Here is a 20498-nt window from a genome sequence, read left to right as displayed (position 1 = left end):
CCGAAGATGGTACACCGTGTGATCGGGAATGGTTTCTAAAACGCACCTCATTTCTCATCTCCTTGTGCTCCGGTTCACCATTCCAGCCACTTTACTAGCAATCTCCCTCCTTGGAGAATCAGCACCTTTATCCTCCTGTTCCGTACAGGTTGCTAATTGTCCTGAGGATGAACGGGAAGAGGGGGAACCAATGAGAGACTAGCTCTAGGTGTTGGGGCAGGCACAGGTCATTCTATTTTCCCATCAGGAAGAAGAATTAACCACAGGCTCAGCCTGCCGCCAGGAACCAGAATACGGCCTGAAGCAATCCTGCGCTTTTGCGGCCAGCTCCCAAGAAAGCGAGTTGAAGAATGGAGCTCAGGGGCACTGCAATTCACAAACCTGCAGACATAGAGATGCTAACTCTCGTCCACATATATATTGAGGGAAGGCAACGAAGAGGATTTGAAAGCAAGGCAGAATTGCAGGAAACAGATTTCAGGAGGTAGATTCGAATCGCCTTTAAAGCACAGGAAAAGCGGCAAAACCTCGACAATGATGCCCTTGGCCAAAAAGGGCGTATGCGTTTTTTCCTGAATATATTCAGGAAAAAACGCATACGCCCTTTTTGGCCAACCAAGCAACCTGGAAAGGCAAATCAGCGCTACAAAGAAGTCTCGCTTCCCATCGGTCAAAAGGGCCATGCTGAATAAAGTGTCAAAACCAGAAATGCTGGACAGGCCTTGGAGAAATGGGAGCCTTGCTACGCTGATGGGCGGGATGTAAATTGCCAACAGCCACTCTGGAGAAGTGTACGGTGTGTCCTGAAACATCTAAAAAACTCAGCTTAGAGACCATAGGGCACTTCCTCTCATGGGCGTATAAATTGGGAAAACTAAAAATCAGCAAGACACAGGCACCCCAAAGTTTTGGGCTGCTCTGTTGACAAGAACCTCCACTTCGTTACACCTTAAATATCCCAGGAAAGAGAAGAATGGATAAAGAAGTTGTGGTCCTTATGTACAATGGAATATCACTCAGCCATGAAATCAACGTCATAAGGCTAGTAGCAGCATGATGAGTGGATTTAGGTACGACGATTCTAAGTGAAATAAGTCACACAGAAAAAGACACTTATCATGAGATATCACTTATAGAAGAAATGTCAAAACCGCTACCCTTGAACTGAATTACAAAACAGAACAGAGTCACACGTTTAGAAAACACACTATGGCTGCTTAACGGGAAAGGTGAGGTGGGGTGATGCATAAAACAAGGGTTTCAAATTAGCTCAGATACCGTTCCATAAACCCAATATGTAATAGACAAGACCTACTCCTTGCTCAGTGAACTGGACTCAACGCCCCCTATTCACCGCCCAAGAATATATCTGACTAGTAAGAATCTTAAAACCTATGTATTGATATCTCTCTGTAAGTGAGTCAAGTGGGTGTAAAGCGGCATAAACACAGCAGTGAAAAGCAGCTAAACCCCATTATAAAAATCAATTACTTTAAAAAACCCGTGAAACAAAAACAGTGAAAGAGAGAGAAATTCTTACAAAATTCGTTCAGGGGCTGTGATGCCACCTGGATTGACCATATCTAGACCCACAGCTGATTGAGACATAAGGGTGGACACTCGTGGGGCTGAGAGGTTTGGTGAGGTTGGCTGAGCTAACGCAGACCCTTTAAAGTAATACGGCGTGGTACCCATCCCATGGGTCCCAAATCTCCAGGTTCAAGGGCATCGTCCTACATTGAAAACATGCATGAGAAACCCCGAAGATGGTACACCGTGTGATCGGGAAAGGTTTCTAAAACGCACCTCATTTCTCATCTCCTTGTGCTCCGGTTCGCCATTCCAGCCGCTTTACTAGCAATCTCCCTTCTTGGAGAATCAGCACCTTTATCCTCCTGTTCCGTACAGGTTGCAAATTGTCCTGAGGATGAACGGGAAGAGGGGGAACCAATGAGAGACTAGCTCTAGGTGTTGGGGCAGGCACAGGTCATTCTATTTTCCCATCAGGAAGAAGAATTAACCACAGGCTCAGCCTGCCGCCAGGAACCAGAATACGGCCTGAAGCAATCCAGCGCTTTTGCGGCCAGCTCCCAAGAAAGCGAGTTGAAGAATGGAGCTCAGGGGCACTGCAATTCACAAACCTGCAGACTTAGAAATGATAACTCTCGTCCACAAATATATTGAGGGAAGGCAACGAAGAGGATTTGAAAGCAAGGCAGAATTGCAGGAAACAGATTTCAGGAGGTAGATTCGAATCGCCTTTAAAGCACAGGAAAAGCGGCAAAACCTCGACAATGATGCCCTTGGCCAAAAAGGGCGTATGCGTTTTTTCCTGAATATATTCAGGAAAAAACGCATACGCCCTTTTTGGCCAACCAAGCAACCTGGAAAGGCAAATCAGCGCTACAAAGAAGTCTCGCTTCCCATCGGTCAAAAGGGCCATGCTGAATAAAGTGTCAAAACCAGAAATGCAGGACAGGCCATGGAGAAATGGGAGCCTTGCTACGCTGATGGGCGGGATGTAAATTGCCAACAGCCACTCTGGAGAAGTGTACGGTGTGTCCTGAAACATCTAAAAAACTCAGCTTAGAGACCATAGGGCACTTCCTCTCATGGGCGTATAAATTGGGAAAACTAAAAATCAGCAAGACACAGGCACCCCAAAGTTTTGGGCTGCTCTGTTGACAAGAACCTCCACTTCGTTACACCTTAAATATCCCAGGAAAGAGAAGAATGGATAAAGAAGTTGTGGTCCTTATGTACAATGGAATATCACTCAGCCATGAAATCAACGTCATAAGGCTAGTAGCAGCATGATGAGTGGATTTAGGTACGACGATTCTAAGTGAAATAAGTCACACAGAAAAAGACACTTATCATGAGATATCACTTATAGAGGGAATGTCAAAACCGCTACCCTTGAACTGAATTACAAAACAGAACAGAGTCACACGTTTAGAAAACACACTATGGCTGCTTAACGGGAAAGGTGAGGTGGGGTGATGCATAAAACAAGGGTTTCAAATTAGCTCAGATACCGTTCCAGAAACCCAATATGTAATAGACAAGACCTACTCCTTGCTCAGTGAACTGGACTCAACACCCCCTATTCACCGCCCAAGAATATATCTGAATAGTAAGAATCTTAAAACCTATGTATTGATATCTCTCTGTAAGTGAGTCAAGTGGGTGTAAAGCGGCATAAACACAGCAGTGAAAAGCAGCTAAACCCCATTATAAAAATCAATTACGTTTCAAAACCCGGGAAACAAAGACAGTGAAAGAGAGAGAAATTCTTACAAAATTCGTTCAGGGGCTGTGATGCCACCTGGATTGACCATATCTAGACCCACAGCTGATTGAGACATAAGGGTGGACACTCTTGGGGCTGAGAGGTTTGGTGAGGTTGGGTGAGAAAACGCAGACCCTTTAAAGTAATACGGCGTGGTACCCATCCCATGGGTCCCAAATCTCCAGGTTCAAGGGCATCGTCCTACATTGAAAACATGCATGAGAAACCCCGAAGATGGTACACCGTGTGATCGGGAAAGGTTTCTAAAACGCACCTCATTTCTCATCTCCTTGTGCTCCGGTTCGCCATTCCAGCCACTTTACTAGCAATCTCCCTCCTTGGAGAATCAGCACCTTTATCCTCCTGTTCCGTACAGGTTGCAAATTGTCCTGAGGATGAACGGGAAGAGGGGGAACCAATGAGAGACTAGCTCTAGGTGTTGGGGCAGGCACAGGTCATTCTATTTTCCCATCAGGAAGAAGAATTAACCACAGGCTCAGCCTGCCGCCAGGAACCAGAATACGGCCTGAAGCAATCCTGCGCTTTTGCGGCCAGCTCCCAAGAAAGCGAGTTGAAGAATGGAGCTCAGGGGCACTGCAATTCACAGACCTGCAGTCTTAGAAATGATAACTCTCGTCCACAAATATATTGAGGGAAGGCAACGAAGAGGATTTGAAAGCAAGGCAGAATTGCAGGAAACAGATTTCAGGAGGTAGATTCGAATCGCCTTTAAAGCACAGGAAAAGCGGCAAAACCTCGACAATGATGCCCTTGGCCAAAAAGGGCGTATGCGTTTTTTCCTGAATATATTCAGGAAAAAACGCATACGCCCTTTTTGGCCAACCAAGCAACCTGGAAAGGCAAATCAGCGCTACAAAGAAGTCTCGCTTCCCATCGGTCAAAAGGGCCAAGCTGAATAAAGTGTCAAAACCAGAAATGCTGGACAGGCCTTGGAGAAATGGGAGCCTTGCTACACTGATGGGCGGGATGTAAATTGCCAACAGCCACACTGGAGAAGTGTACGGTGTGTCCTGAAACATCTAAAAAACTCAGCTTAGAGACCATAGGGCACTTCCTCTCATGGGCGTATAAATTGGGAAAACTAAAAATCAGCAAGACACAGGCACCCCAAAGTTTTGGGCTGCTCTGTTGACAAGAACCTCCACTTCGTTACACCTTAAATATCCCAGGAAAGAGAAGAATGGATAAACAAGTTGTGGTCCTTATGCACAATGGAATATCACTCAGCCATGAAATCAACGTCATAAGGCTAGTAGCAGCATGATGAGTGGATTTAGGTACGACGATTCTAAGTGAAATAAGTCACACAGAAAAAGACACTTATCATAAGATATCACTTATAGAGGGAATGTCAAAACCGCTACCCTTGAACTGAATTACAAAACAGAACAGAGTCACACGTTTACAAAACACACTATGGCTGCTTAACGGGAATGGTGAGGTGGGGTGATGCATAAAACAAGGGTTTCAAATTAGCTCAGATACCGTTCCAGAAACCCAATATGTAATAGACAAGACCTACTCCTTGCTCAGTGAACTGGACTCAACACCCCCTATTCACCGCCCAAGAATATATCTGACTAGTAAGAATCTTAAAACCTATGTATTGATATCTCTCTGTAAGTGAGTCAAATGGGTGTAAAGCGGCATAAACACAGCAGTGAAAAGCAGCTAAACCCCATTATAAAAATCAATTACTTTAAAAAACCCGTGAAACAAAGACAGTGAAAGAGAGAGAAATTCTTACAAAATTCGTTCAGGGGCTGTGATGCCACCTGGATTGACCATATCTAGACCCACAGCTGATTGAGACATAAGGGTGGACACTCTTGGGGCTGAGAGGTTTGGTGAGGTTGGGTGAGCAAACGCAGATCCTTTAAAGTAATACGGCGTGGTACCCATCCCATGGGTCCCAAATCTCCAGGTTCAAGGGCAACGTCCTACATTGAAAACATGCATGAGAAACCCCGAAGATGGTACACCGTGTGATCGGGAAAGGTTTCTAAAACGCACCTCATTTCTCATCTCCTTGTGCTCCGGTTCACCATTCCAGCCACTTTACTAGCAATCTCCCTCCTTGGAGAATCAGCACCTTTATCCTCCTGTTCCGTACAGGTTGCAAATTGTCCTGAGGATGAACGGGAAGAGGGGGAACCAATGAGAGACTAGCTCTAGGTGTTGGGGCAGTCACAGGTCATTCTATTTTCCCATCAGGAAGAAGAATTAACCACAGGCTCAGCCTGCCGCCAGGAACCAGAATACGGCCTGAAGCAATCCTGCGCTTTTGCGGCCAGCTCCCAAGAAAGCGAGTTGAAGAATGGAGCTCAGGGGCACTGCAATTCACAAACCTGCAGACTTAGAAATGATAACTCTCGTCCACAAATATATTGAGGGAAGGCAACGAAGAGGATTTGAAAGCAAGTCAGAATTGCAGGAAACAGATTTCAGGAGGTAGATTCGAATCGCCTTTAAAGCACAGGAAAAGCGGCAAAACCTCGACAATGATGCCCTTGGCCAAAAAGGGCGTATGCGTTTTTTCCTGAATATATTCAGGAAAAAACGCATACGCCCTTTTTGGCCAACCAAGCAACCTGGAAAGGCAAATCAGCGCTACAAAGAAGTCTCGCTTCCCATCGGTCAAAAGGGCCATGCTGAATAAAGTGTCAAAACCAGAAATGCTGGACAGGCCTTGGAGAAATGGGAGCCTTGCTACGCTGATGGGCGGGATGTAAATTGCCAACAGCCACTCTGGAGAAGTGTACGGTGTGTCCTGAAACATCTAAAAAACTCAGCTTAGAGACCATAGGGCACTTCCTCTCATGGGCGTATAAATTGGGAAAACTAAAAATCAGCAAGACACAGGCACCCCAAAGTTTTGGGCTGCTCTGTTGACAAGAACCTCCACTTCGCTACACCTTAAATATCCCAGGAAAGAGAAGAATGAATAAAGAAGTTGCGGTCCTTATGTACAATGGAATATCACTCAGCCATGAAATCAATGTCATAAGGCTAGTAGCAGCATGATGAGTGGATTTAGATATGACGATTCTAAGTGAAATAAGTCACACAGAAAAAGACACTTATCATAAGATATCACTCATAGAGGGAATGTCAAAACCGCTACCCTTGAACTGAATTACAAAACAGAACAGAGTCACACGTTTAGAAAACACACTATGGCTGCTTAACGGGAAAGGTGAGGTGGGGTGATGCATAAAACACGGGTTTCAAATTAGCTCAGATACCGTTCCAGAAACCCAATATGTAATAGACAAGACCTACTCCTTGCTCAGTGAACTGGACTCAATACCCCCTATTCACCGCCCAAGAATATATCTGACTAGTAAGAATCTTAAAACCTATGTATTGATATCTCTCTGTAAGTGAGTCAAATGGGTGTAAAGCGGCATAAACACAGCAGTGAAAAGCAGCTAAACCCCATTTTAAAAATCAATTACGTTTCAAAACCCGTGAAACAAAGACAGTGAAAGAGAGAGAAATTCTTACAAAATTCGTTCAGGGGCTGTGATGCCACCTGGATTGACCATATCTAGACCCACAGCTGATTGAGACATAAGGGTGGACACTCTTGGGGCTGAGAGGTTTGGTGAGGTTGGGTGAGCAAACGCAGATCCTTTAAAGTAATACGGCGTGGTACCCATCCCATGGGTCCCAAATCTCCAGGTTCAAGGGCAACGTCCTACATTGAAAACATGCATGAGAAACCCCGAAGATGGTACACCGTGTGATCGGGAAAGGTTTCTAAAACGCACCTCATTTCTCATCTCCTTGTGCTCCGGTTCACCATTCCAGCCACTTTACTAGCAATCTCCCTCCTTGGAGAATCAGCACCTTTATCCTCCTGTTCCGTACAGGTTGCAAATTGTCCTGAGGATGAACGGGAAGAGGGGGATCCAATGAGAGACTAGCTCTAGGTGTTGGGGCAGGCACAGGTCATTCTATTTTCCCATCAGGAAGAAGAATTAACCACAGGCTCAGCCTGCCGCCAGGAACCAGAAGACGGCCTGAAGCAATCCTGCGCTTTTGCGGCCAGCTCCCAAGAAAGCGAGTTGAAGAATGGAGCTCAGGGGCACTGCAATTCACAAACCTGCAGACATAGAGATGCTAACTCTCGTCCACAAATATATTGAGGGAAGGCAACGAAGAGGATTTGAAAGCAAGTCAGAATTGCAGGAAACAGATTTCAGGAGGTAGATTCGAATCGCCTTTAAAGCACAGGAAAAGCGGCAAAACCTCGACAATGATGCCCTTGGCCAAAAAGGGCGTATGCGTTTTTTCCTGAATATATTCAGGAAAAAACGCATACGCCCTTTTTGGCCAACCAAGCAACCTGGAAAGGCAAATCAGCGCTACAAAGAAGTCTCGCTTCCCATCGGTCAAAAGGGCCATGCTGAATAAAGTGTCAAAACCAGAAATGCTGGACAGGCCTTGGAGAAATGGGAGCCTTGCTACGCTGATGGGCGGGATGTAAATTGCCAACAGCCACTCTGGAGAAGTGTACGGTGTGTCCTGAAACATCTAAAAAACTCAGCTTAGAGACCATAGGGCACTTCCTCTCATGGGCGTATAAATTGGGAAAACTAAAAATCAGCAAGACACAGGCACCCCAAAGTTTTGGGCTGCTCTGTTGACAAGAACCTCCACTTCGTTACACCTTAAATATCCCAGGAAAGAGAAGAATGGATAAAGAAGTTGTGGTCCTTATGTACAATGGAATATCACTCAGCCATGAAATCAACGTCATAAGGCTAGTAGCAGCATGATGAGTGGATTTAGGTACGACGATTCTAAGTGAAATAAGTCACACAGAAAAAGACACTTATCATGAGATATCACTTATAGAAGAAATGTCAAAACCGCTACCCTTGAACTGAATTACAAAACAGAACAGAGTCACACGTTTAGAAAACACACTATGGCTGCTTAACGGGAAAGGTGAGGTGGGGTGATGCATAAAACAAGGGTTTCAAATTAGCTCAGATACCGTTCCAGAAACCCAATATGTAATAGACAAGACCTACTCCTTGCTCAGTGAACTGGACTCAACACCCCCTATTCACCGCCCAAGAATATATCTGACTAGTAAGAATCTTAAAACCTATGTATTGATATCTCTCTGTAAGTGAGTCAAGTGGGTGTAAAGCGGCATAAACACAGCAGTGAAAAGCAGCTAAACCCCATTATAAAAATCAATTACTTTAAAAAACCCGTGAAACAAAGACAGTGAAAGAGAGAGAAATTCTTACAAAATTCGTTCAGGGGCTGTGATGCCACCTGGATTGACCATATCTAGACCCACAGCTGATTGAGACATAAGGGTGGACACTCGTGGGGCTGAGAGGTTTGGTGAGGTTGGCTGAGCTAACGCAGACCCTTTAAAGTAATACGGCGTGGTACCCATCCCATGGGTCCCAAATCTCCAGGTTCAAGGGCATCGTCCTACATTGAAAACATGCATGAGAAACCCCGAAGATGGTACACCGTGTGATCGGGAAAGGTTTCTAAAACGCACCTCATTTCTCATCTCCTTGTGCTCCGGTTCGCCATTCCAGCCGCTTTACTAGCAATCTCCCTTTTGGAGAATCAGCACCTTTATCCTCCTGTTCCGTACAGGTTGCAAATTGTCCTGAGGATGAACGGGAAGAGGGGGAACCAATGAGAGACTAGCTCTAGGTGTTGGGGCAGGCACAGGTCATTCTATTTTCCCATCAGGAAGAAGAATTAACCACAGGCTCAGCCTGCCGCAAGGAACCAGAATACGGCCTGAAGCAATCCTGCGCTTTTGCGGCCAGCTCCCAAGAAAGCGAGTTGAAGAATGGAGCTCAGGGGCACTGCAATTCACAAACCTGCAGACTTAGACATGATAACTCTCGTCCACAAATATATTGAGGGAAGGCAACGAAGAGGATTTGAAAGCAAGGCAGAATTGCAGGAAACAGATTTCAGGAGGTAGATTCGAATCGCCTTTAAAGCAGAGGAAAAGCGGCAAAACCTCGATAATGATGCCCTTGGCCAAAAAGGGCGTATGCGTTTTTTCCTGAATATATTCAGGAAAAAACGCATACGCCCTTTTTGGCCAACCAAGCAACCTGGAAAGGCAAATCAGCGCTACAAAGAAGTCTCGCTTCCCATCGGTCAAAAGGGCCATGCTGAATTAAGTGTCAAAACCAGAAATGCAGGACAGGCCATGGAGAAATGGGAGCCTTGCTACGCTGATGGGCAGGATGTAAATTGCCAACAGCCACACTGGAGAAGTGTACGGTGTGTCCTGAAACATGTAAAAAACTCAGCTTAGAGACCATAGGGCACTTCCTCTCATGGGCGTATAAATTGGGAAAACTAAAAATCAGCAAGACACAGGCACCCCAAAGTTTTGGGCTGCTCTGTTGACAAGAACCTCCACTTCGCTACACCTTAAATATCCCAGGAAAGAGAAGAATGAATAAAGAAGTTGCGGTCCTTATGTACAATGGAATATCACTCAGCCATGAAATCAATGTCATAAGGCTAGTAGCAGCATGATGAGTGGATTTAGATATGACGATTCTAAGTGAAATAAGTCACACAGAAAAAGACACTTATCATAAGATATCACTCATAGAGGGAATGTCAAAACCGCTACCCTTGAACTGAATTACAAAACAGAACAGAGTCACACGTTTAGAAAACACACTATGGCTGCTTAACGGGAAAGGTGAGGTGGGGTGATGCATAAAACAAGGGTTTCAAATTAGCTCAGATACCGTTCCATAAACCCAATATGAAATAGACAAGACCTACTCCTTGCTCAGTGAACTGGACTCAACGCCCCCTATTCACCGCCCAAGAATATATCTGACTAGTAAGAATCTTAAAACCTATGTATTGATATCTCTCTGTAAGTGAGTCAAGTGGGTATAAAGCGGCATAAACACAGCAGTGAAAAGCAGCTAAACCCCATTATAAAAATCAATTACTTTTCAAAACCCGTGAAACAAAGACAGTGAAAGAGAGAGAAATTCTTACAAAATTCGTTCAGGGGCTGTGATGCCACCTGGATTGACCATATCTAGACCCACAGCTGATTGAGACATAAGGGTGGACACTCTTGGGGCTGAGAGGTTTGGTGAGGTTGGTGAGCAAAGGCAGACCCTTTAAAGTAATACGGCGTGGTACCCATCCCATGGGTCCCAAATCTCCAGGTTCAGGGGCATCGTCCTACTTTGAAAACATGCATTAGAAACCCCGAAGATGGTACACCGTGTGATCGGGAAAGGTTTCTAAAACGCACCTCATTTCTCATCTCCTTGTGCTCCGGTTCGCCATTCCAGCCGCTTTATTAGCAATCTCCCTCCTTGGAGAACCAGCACCTTTATCCTCCTGTTCCGTACAGGTTGCAATTTGTCCTGAGGTTGAACGGGAAGAGGGGGAACCAATGAGAGACTAGCTCTAGGTGTTGGGACAGGCACAGGTCACTCTATTTTCCCATCACGAAGAAGAATTAACCACAGGCTCAGCCTGCCGCCCGGAGCCAGAATTGGGCCTGAAGCAATCCTGCGCTTTTGCGGCCAGCTCCCAAGAAAGCGAGTTGAAGAATGGAGCTCAGGGGCACTGCAATTCACAAACCTGCAGACTTAGACATGATAACTCTCGTCCACAAATATATTGAGGGAAGGCAACGAAGAGGATTTGAAAGCAAGGCAGAATTGCAGGAAACAGATTTCAGGAGGTAGATTCGAATCGCCTTTAAAGCACAGGAAAAGCGGCAAAACCTCGACAATGATGCCCTTGGCCAAAAAGGGCGTATGCGTTTTTTCCTGAATATATTCAGGAAAAAACGCATACGCCCTTTTTGGCCAACCAAGCAACCTGGAAAGGCAAATCAGCGCTACAAAGAAGTCTCGCTTCCCATTGGTCAAAAGGGCCATGCTGAATAAAGTGTCAAAACCAGAAATGCAGGACAGGCCATGGAGAAATGGGAGCCTTGCTACGCTGATGGGCGGGATGTAAATTGCCAACAGCCACTCTGGAGAAGTGTACGGTGTGTCCTGAAACATCTAAAAAACTCAGCTTAGAGAGCAGAGGGCACTTCCACTCATGGGCGTATAAATTGGGAAAACTAAAACTCAGCAAGACACAGGCACCCCAAAGTTTTGGGCTACTCTGTTGACAAGAACCTCCACTTCGTTACACCTTAAATATCCCAGGAAAGAGAAGAATGGATAAAGAAGTTGCGGTCCTTATGTACAATGGCATATCACTCAGCCATGAAATCAATGTCATAAGGCTAGTAGCAGCATGATGAGTGGATTTAGGTATGACGATTCTAAGTGAAATAAGTCACACAGAAAAAGACACTTATCATGAGATATCACTTATAGAGGGAATGTAAAAACCGCTACCCTTGAACTGAATTACAAAACAGAACAGAGTCACACGTTTAGAAAACACACTATGGCTGCTTAACGGGAAAGGTGAGGTGGGGTGATGCATAAAACACGGGTTTCAAATTAGCTCAGATACCGTTCCAGAAACCCAATATGTAATAGACAAGACCTACTCCTTGCTCAGTGAACTGGACTCAACGCCCCCTATTCACCGCCCAAGAATATATCTGACTAGTAAGAATCTTAAAACCTATGTATTGATATCTCTCTGTAAGTGAGTCAAGTGGGTATAAAGCGGCATAAACACAGCAGTGAAAAGCAGCTAAACCCCATTATAAAAATCAATTACGTTTCAAAACCCGTGAAACAAAGACAGTGAAAGAGAGAGAAATTCTTACAAAATTCGTTCAGGGGCTGTGATGCCACCTGGATTGACCATATCTAGACCCACAGCTGATTGAGACATAAGGGTGGACACTCTTGGGGCTGAGAGGTTTGGTGAGGTTGGGTGAGCAAAGGCAGACCCTTTAAAGTAATACGGCGTGGTACCCATCCCATGGGTCCCAAATCTCCAGGTTCAGGGGCATCGTCCTACTTTGAAAACATGCATTAGAAACCCCGAAGATGGTACACCGTGTGATCGGGAAAGGTTTCTAAAACGCACCTCATTTCTCATCTCCTTGTGCTCCGGTTCGCCATTCCAGCGGCTTTACTAGCAATCTCCCTCCTTGGAGAATCAGCACCTTTATCCTCCTGTTCTTTACAGGTTGCAATTTGTCCTGAGGATGCACAGGAAAGGGGGAAACAATGAGAGACTAGCTCTAGGTGTTGGGACAGGCACAGGTCACTCTATTTTCCCATCAGGAAGAAGAATTAACCACAGGCTCAGCCTGCCGCCCGGAGCCAGAATTGGGCCTGAAGCAATCCTGCGCTTTTGCGGCCAGCTCCCAAGAAAGCGAGTTGAAGAATGGAGCTCAGGGGCACTGCAATTCACAAACCTGCAGACTTAGAAATGATAACTCTCGTCCACAAATATATTGAGGGAAGGCAACGAAGAGGATTTGAACGCAAGGCAGAATTGCAGGAAACAGATTTCAGGAGGTAGATTCGAATCGCCTTTAAAGCACAGGAAAAGCGGCAAAACCTCGACAATGATGCCCTTGGCCAAAAAGGGCGTATGCGTTTTTTCCTGAATATATTCAGGAAAAAACGCATACGCCCTTTTTGGCCAACCAAGCAACCTGGAAAGGCAAATCAGCGCTACAAAGAAGTCTCGCTTCCCATCGGTCAAAAGGGCCATGCTGAATAAAGTGTCAAAACCAGAAATGCAGGACAGGCCATGGAGAAATGGGAGCCTTGCTACGCTGATGGGCGGGATGTAAATTGCCAACAGCCACTCTGGAGAAGTGTACGGTGTGTCCTGAAACATCTAAAAAACTCAGCTTAGAGAGCATACCACACTTCCACTCATGGGCGTATAAATTGGGAAAACTAAAAATCAGCAAGACACAGGCACCCCAAAGTTTTGGGCTACTCTGTTGACAAGAACCTCCACTTCGTTACACCTTAAATATCCCAGGAAAGAGAAGAATGGATAAAGAAGTTGCGGTCCTTATGTACAATGGAATATCACTCAGCCATGAAATCAATGTCATAAGGCTGGTAGCAGCATGATGAGTGGATTTAGGTATGACGATTCTAAGTGAAATAAGTCACACAGAAAAACACACTTATCATGAGATATCACTTATAGAGGGAATGTAAAAACCGCTACCCTTGAACTGAATTACAAAACAGAACAGAGTCACACGTTTAGAAAACACACTATGGCTGCTTAACGGGAAAGGTGAGGTGGGGTGATGCATAAAACAAGGGTTTCAAATTAGCTCAGATACCGTTCCAGAAACCCAATATGTAATAGACAAGACCTACTCCTTGCTCAGTGAACTGGACTCAACACCCCCTATTCACGGCCCAAGAACATATCTGACTAGTAAGAATCTTAAAACCTATGTATTGATATCTCTCTGTAAGTGAGTCAAATGGGTGTAAAGCGGCATAAACACAGCAGTGAAAAGCAGCTAAACCCCATTATAAAAATCAATTACTTTTCAAAACCCGTGAAACAAAGACAGTGAAAGAGAGAGAAATTCTTACAAAATTCGTTCAGGGGCTGTGATGCCACCTGGATTGACCATATCTAGACCCACAGCTGATTGAGACATAAGGGTGGACACTCTTGGGGCTGAGAGGTTTGGTGAGGTTGGGTGAGCAAACGCAGACCCTTTAAAGTAATACGGCGTGGTACCCATCCCATGGGTCCCAAATCTCCAGGTTCAAGGGCAACGTCCTACATTGAAAACATGCATGAGAAACCCCGAAGATGGTACACCGTGTGATCGGGAAAGGTTTCTAAAACGCACCTCATTTCTCATCTCCTTGTGCTCCGGTTCACCATTCCAGCCGCTTTACTAGCAATCTCCCTCCTTGGAGAATCAGCACCTTTATCCTCCTGTTCCGTACAGGTTGCAAATTGTCCTGAGGATGAACGGGAAGAGGGGGAACCAATGAGAGACTAGCTCTAGGTGTTGGGGCAGGCACAGGTCATTCTATTTTCCCATCAGGAAGAAGAATTAACCACAGGCTCAGCCTGCCGCCAGGAACCAGAATACGGCCTGAAGCAATCCTGCGCTTTTGCGGCCAGCTCCCAAGAAAGCGAGTTGAAGAATGGAGCTCAGGGGCACTGCAATTCACAAACCTGCAGACTTAGAAATGATAACTCTCGTCCACAAATATATTGAGGGAAGACAACGAAGAGGATTTGAAAGCAAGGCAGAATTGCAGGAAACAGATTTCAGGAGGTAGATTCGAATCGCCTTTAAAGCACAGGAAAAGCGGCAAAACCTCGACAATGATGCCCTTGGCCAAAAAGGGCGTATGCGTTTTTTCCTGAATATATTCAGGAAAAAACGCATACGCCCTTTTTGGCCAACCAAGCAACCTGGAAAGGCAAATCAGCGCTACAAAGAAGTCTCGCTTCCCATCGGTCAAAAGGGCCATGCTGAATAAAGTGTCAAAACCAGAAATGCAGGACAGGCCATGGAGAAATGGGAGCCTTGCTACGCTGATGGGCGGGATGTAAGTTGCCAACAGCCACTCTGGAGAAGTGTACGGTGTGTCCTGAGACATCTAAAAAACTCAGCTTAGAGAGCATAGGGCACTTCCACTCATGGGCGTATAAATTGGGAAAACTAAAACTCAGCAAGACACAGGCACCCCAAAGTTTTGGGCTACTCTGTTGACAAGAACCTCCACTTCGTTACACCTTAAATATCCCAGGAAAGAGAAGAATGGATAAAGAAGTTGCGGTCCTTATGTACAATGGCATATCACTCAGCCATGAAATCAATGTCATAAGGCTAGTAGCAGCATGATGAGTGGATTTAGGTATGACGATTCTAAGTGAAATAAGTCACACAGAAAAAGACACTTATCATGAGATATCACTTATAGAGGGAATGTAAAAACCGCTACCCTTGAACTGAATTACAAAACAGAACAGAGTCACACGTTTAGAAAACACAGTATGGCTGCTTAACGGGAAAGGTGAGGTGGGGTGATGCATAAAACAAGGGTTTCAAATTAGCTCAGATACCGTTCCATAAACCCAATATGAAATAGACAAGACCTACTCCTTGCTCAGTGAACTGGACTCAACGCCCCCTATTCACCGCCCAAGAATATATCTGACTAGTAAGAATCTTAAAACCTATGTATTGATATCTCTCTGTAAGTGAGTCAAGTGGGTATAAAGCGGCATAAACACAGCAGTGAAAAGCAGCTAAACCCCATTATAAAAATCAATTACTTTTCAAAACCCGTGAAACAAAGACAGTGAAAGAGAGAGAAATTCTTACAAAATTCGTTCAGGGGCTGTGATGCCACCTGGATTGACCATATCTAGACCCACAGCTGATTGAGACATAAGGGTGGACACTCTTGGGGCTGAGAGGTTTGGTGAGGTTGGTGAGCAAAGGCAGACCCTTTAAAGTAATACGGCGTGGTACCCATCCCATGGGTCCCAAATCTCCAGGTTCAGGGGCATCGTCCTACTTTGAAAACATGCATTAGAAACCCCGAAGATGGTACACCGTGTGATCGGGAAAGGTTTCTAAAACGCACCTCATTTCTCATCTCCTTGTGCTCCGGTTCGCCATTCCAGCCGCTTTATTAGCAATCTCCCTCCTTGGAGAACCAGCACCTTTATCCTCCTGTTCCGTACAGGTTGCAATTTGTCCTGAGGTTGAACGGGAAGAGGGGGAACCAATGAGAGACTAGCTCTAGGTGTTGGGACAGGCACAGGTCACTCTATTTTCCCATCACGAAGAAGAATTAACCACAGGCTCAGCCTGCCGCCCGGAGCCAGAATTGGGCCTGAAGCAATCCTGCGCTTTTGCGGCCAGCTCCCAAGAAAGCGAGTTGAAGAATGGAGCTCAGGGGCACTTCAATTCACAAACCTGCAGACTTAGACATGATAACTCTCGTCCACAAATATATTGAGGGAAGGCAACGAAGAGGATTTGAAAGCAAGGCAGAATTGCAGGAAACAGATTTCAGGAGGTAGATTCGAATCGCCTTTAAAGCACAGGAAAAGCGGCAAAACCTCGACAATGATGCCCTTGGCCAAAAAGGGCGTATGCGTTTTTTCCTGAATATATTCAGGAAAAAACGCATACGCCCTTTTTGGCCAACCAAGCAACCTGGAAAGGCAAATCAGCGCTACAAAGAAGTCTCGCTTCCCATTGGTCAAAAGGGCCATGCTGAATAAAGTGTCAAAACCAGAAATGCAGGACAGGCCATGGAGAAATGGGAGCCTTGCTACGCTGATGGGCGGGATGTAAATTGCCAACAGCCACTCTGGAGAAGTGTACGGTGTGTCCTGAAACATCTAAAAAACTCAGCTTAGAGAGCAGAGGGCACTTCCACTCATGGGCGTATAAATTGGGAAAACTAAAACTCAGCAAGACACAGGCACCCCAAAGTTTTGGGCTACTCTGTTGACAAGAACCTCCACTTCGTTACACCTTAAATATCCCAGGAAAGAGAAGAATGGATAAAGAAGTTGCGGTCCTTATGTACAATGGCATATCACTCAGCCATGAAATCAATGTCATAAGGCTAGTAGCAGCATGATGAGTGGATTTAGGTATGACGATTCTAAGTGAAATAAGTCACACAGAAAAAGACACTTATCATGAGATATCACTTATAGAGGGAATGTAAAAACCGCTACCCTTGAACTGAATTACAAAACAGAACAGAGTCACACGTTTAGAAAACACACTATGGCTGCTTAACGGGAAAGGTGAGGTGGGGTGATGCATAAAACAAGGGTTTCAAATTAGCTCAGATACCGTTCCATAAACCCAATATGTAATAGACAAGACCTACTCCTTGCTCAGTGAACTGGACTCAACGCCCCCTATTCACCGCCCAAGAATATATCTGACTAGTAAGAATCTTAAAACCTATGTATTGATATCTCTCTGTAAGTGAGTCAAGTGGGTATAAAGCGGCATAAACACAGCAGTGAAAAGCAGCTAAACCCCATTATAAAAATCAATTACGTTTCAAAACCCGTGAAACAAAGACAGTGAAAGAGAGAGAAATTCTTACAAAATTCGTTCAGGGGCTGTGATGCCACCTGGATTGACCATATCTAGACCCACAGCTGATTGAGACATAAGGGTGGACACTCTTGGGGCTGAGAGGTTTGGTGAGGTTGGGTGAGCAAAGGCAGACCCTTTAAAGTAATACGGCGTGGTACCCATCCCATGGGTCCCAAATCTCCAGGTTCAGGGGCATCGTCCTACTTTGAAAACATGCATTAGAAACCCCGAAGATGGTACACCGTGTGATCGGGAAAGGTTTCTAAAACGCACCTCATTTCTCATCTCCTTGTGCTCCGGTTCGCCATTCCAGCGGCTTTACTAGCAATCTCCCTCCTTGGAGAATCAGCACCTTTATCCTCCTGTTCTTTACAGGTTGCAATTTGTCCTGAGGATGCACAGGAAAGGGGGAAACAATGAGAGACTAGCTCTAGGTGTTGGGACAGGCACAGGTCACTCTATTTTCCCATCAGGAAGAAGAATTAACCACAGGCTCAGCCTGCCGCCCGGAGCCAGAATTGGGCCTGAAGCAATCCTGCGCTTTTGCGGCCAGCTCCCAAGAAAGCGAGTTGAAGAATGGAGCTCAGGGGCACTGCAATTCACAAACCTGCAGACTTAGAAATGATAACTCTCGTCCACAAATATATTGAGGGAAGGCAACGAAGAGGATTTGAACGCAAGGCAGAATTGCAGGAAACAGATTTCAGGAGGTAGATTCGAATCGCCTTTAAAGCACAGGAAAAGCGGCAAAACCTCGACAATGATGCCCTTGGCCAAAAAGGGCGTATGCGTTTTTTCCTGAATATATTCAGGAAAAAATGCATACGCCCTTTTTGGCCAACCAAGCAACCTGGAAAGGCAAATCAGCGCTACAAAGAAGTCTCGCTTCCCATCGGTCAAAAGGGCCATGCTGAATAAAGTGTCAAAACCAGAAATGCAGGACAGGCCATGGAGAAATGGGAGCCTTGCTACGCTGATGGGCGGGATGTAAATTGCCAACAGCCACTCTGGAGAAGTGTACGGTGCGTCCTGAAACATCTAAAAAACTCAGCTTAGAGAGCATACCACACTTCCACTCATGGGCGTATAAATTGGGAAAACTAAAAATCAGCAAGACACAGGCACCCCAAAGTTTTGGGCTACTCTGTTGACAAGAACCTCCACTTCGTTACACCTTAAATATCCCAGGAAAGAGAAGAATGGATAAAGAAGTTGCGGTCCTTATGTACAATGGAATATCACTCAGCCATGAAATCAATGTCATAAGGCTGGTAGCAGCATGATGAGTGGATTTAGGCATGACGATTCTAAGTGAAATAAGTCACACAGAAAAACACACTTATCATGAGATATCACTTATAGAGGGAATGTAAAAACCGCTACCCTTGAACTGAATTACAAAACAGAACAGAGTCACACGTTTAGAAAACACACTATGGCTGCTTAACGGGAAAGGTGAGGTGGGGTGATGCATAAAACAAGGGTTTCAAATTAGCTCAGATACCGTTCCAGAAACCCAATATGTAATAGACAAGACCTACTCCTTGCTCAGTGAACTGGACTCAACACCCCCTATTCACGGCCCAAGAACATATCTGACTAGTAAGAATCTTAAAACCTATGTATTGATATCTCTCTGTAAGTGAGTCAAATGGGTGTAAAGCGGCATAAACACAGCAGTGAAAAGCAGCTAAACCCCATTATAAAAATCAATTACTTTTCAAAACCCGTGAAACAAAGACAGTGAAAGAGAGAGAAATTCTTACAAAATTCGTTCAGGGGCTGTGATGCCACCTGGATTGACCATATCTAGACCCACAGCTGATTGAGACATAAGGGTGGACACTCTTGGGGCTGAGAGGTTTGGTGAGGTTGGGTGAGCAAACGCAGACCCTTTAAAGTAATACGGCGTGGTACCCATCCCATGGGTCCCAAATCTCCAGGTTCAAGGGCAACGTCCTACATTGAAAACATGCATGAGAAACCCCGAAGATGGTACACCGTGTGATCGGGAAAGGTTTCTAAAACGCACCTCATTTCTCATCTCCTTGTGCTCCGGTTCACCATTCCAGCCGCTTTCCTAGCAATCTCCCTCCTTGGAGAATCAGCACCTTTATCCTCCTGTTCCGTACAGGTTGCAAATTGTCCTGAGGATGAACGGGAAGAGGGGGAACCAATGAGAGACTAGCTCTAGGTGTTGGGGCAGGCACAGGTCATTCTATTTTCCCATCAGGAAGAAGAATTAACCACAGGCTCAGCCTGCCGCCAGGAACCAGAATACGGCCTGAAGCAATCCTGCGCTTTTGCGGCCAGCTCCCAAGAAAGCGAGTTGAAGAATGGAGCTCAGGGGCACTGCAATTCACAAACCTGCAGACTTAGAAATGATAACTCTCGTCCACAAATATATTGAGGGAAGGCAACGAAGAGGATTTGAAAGCAAGGCAGAATTGCAGGAAACAGATTTCAGGAGGTAGATTCGAATCGCCTTTAAAGCACAGGAAAAGCGGCAAAACCTCGACAATGATGCCCTTGGCCAAAAAGGGCGTATGCGTTTTTTCCTGAATATATTCAGGAAAAAACGCATACGCCCTTTTTGGCCAACCAAGCAACCTGGAAAGGCAAATCAGCGCTACAAAGAAGTCTCGCTTCCCATCGGTCAAAAGGGCCATGATGAATAAAGTGTCAAAACCAGAAATGCTGGACAAGCCTTGGAGAAATGGGAGCCTTGCTACGCTGATGGGCGGGATGTAAATTGCCAACAGCCACTCTGGAGAAGTGTACGGTGTGTCCTGAAACATCTAAAAAACTCAGCTTAGAGACCATAGGGCACTTCCTCTCATGGGCGTATAAATGGGGAAAACTAAAAATCAGCAAGACACAGGCACCCCAAAGTTTTGGGCTGCTCTGTTGACAAGAACCTCCACTTCGTTACACCTTAAATATCCCAGGAAAGAGAAGAATGGATAAAGAAGTTGTGGTCCTTATGTACAATGGAATATCACTCAGCCATGAAATCAACGTCATAAGGCTAGTAGCAGCATGATGAGTGGATTTAGGTACGACGATTCTAAGTGAAATAAGTCACACAGAAAAAGACACTTATCATGAGATATCACTTATAGAGGGAAT

Source organism: Balaenoptera borealis (assembly GCF_965194805.1).
Source record: "Balaenoptera borealis genome assembly, chromosome: 9".
Lineage (NCBI taxonomy): Eukaryota > Metazoa > Chordata > Mammalia > Artiodactyla > Balaenopteridae > Balaenoptera > Balaenoptera borealis.
Note: the sequence above shows the minus strand (reverse complement) of the source record.